This window comes from Oryctolagus cuniculus, chromosome Y (assembly GCF_051225735.1).
Source record: "Oryctolagus cuniculus isolate XC-2025 breed Fujian yellow rabbit chromosome Y, ASM5122573v1, whole genome shotgun sequence".
Classification (NCBI taxonomy): Eukaryota; Metazoa; Chordata; class Mammalia; order Lagomorpha; family Leporidae; genus Oryctolagus; species Oryctolagus cuniculus.
The window spans coordinates 18,327,799-18,328,856 of record NC_142889.1 but is presented as its reverse complement, the minus strand read 5'-3'; positions in this window follow the sequence as shown (position 1 = coordinate 18,328,856).

Genomic DNA, 1,058 nt, shown 5'->3' with positions numbered 1-1,058 from the left:
AATGAACATGCAGTTACAGAAAACATTTTCATATGCTGATTTCATTTTCTTTGGGTAAATTCCTAGGAGCAAGATGACTGGGTCATATGGTAGGTCTTTGTTCAGATTTCTGAAGTATCTCCATACTGTATTCCAAAGTGTCTGTACCAGATTACATTCCCACTAACAGTGGATTAGGGTACCTTTTCCCCACATGCTTGCCAGCATTTGTTTTTTGTTGATTTCTGTATGAGATTCATTCTAACTGGGTTGTGGTGAAAATTTATTGTGGTTTTGATTTGCATTTCCCTGATGGCTTGTGATCCTGAGAATTTTTTCATGTGTCTATTGGCCATTTTAATTTCCTCTTTTAAAAATGCCTGTTTAAGTCATTTGCACATTTCTTAACTGGATTGTTTTGTTGTAGTCAAGTTTATTGAGCTCTTTATAGATTCTGGATGTTAATCCTTTATAATTTTCCTAGTTTGCAAATAATTTCTCCCATTCTGTCAATGGCCTCTTTACTTTGTTTAGTGTTTCCTTTGCAGTGCACAGCTTCTCAACTTGATGTAATCCCATTTGTCAGTTTGGGCTTTGATTGTGTGTGCTTCTAGGGCCTTTTCCAAGAAGTGTTTCCCTAGGCCAATGTCTTGCAGAGTTTCTCCAATGTTCCTTAGTAATTTGATAGTCCTCTAGGTTTAGGACATTGATCCATTTTGAAGGATTTTGTGTAGATGTAGGGTAGGGGTCTTATTTCTTACTTCTGCATGTAGAGACCCAGTAGTCCCAAAACATTTGCTTTAGAGACTGACCTTGCTGCAGGGATTGATTTTAGCTCCTTTGTCAAATTTAAGTTGGTTGGAGGCCCATGGATTTATTTTAGGTGTTTCTATTCTGTTCCATTGGTCTAATGTTTTACCTCTTTTTTTCTTTTTCATTTTTGTCAGTACCAGACTTTTGATTATAACTGCACTGTAGTATGTCTTGAAAACAAAAGCTTCCTACAAGCCAAGGGCAGCTGAGGGCCTGGGTGGATCAGAGTGTGGAGCACCCCAGGCAGTGCGCCCACACCCACGCCC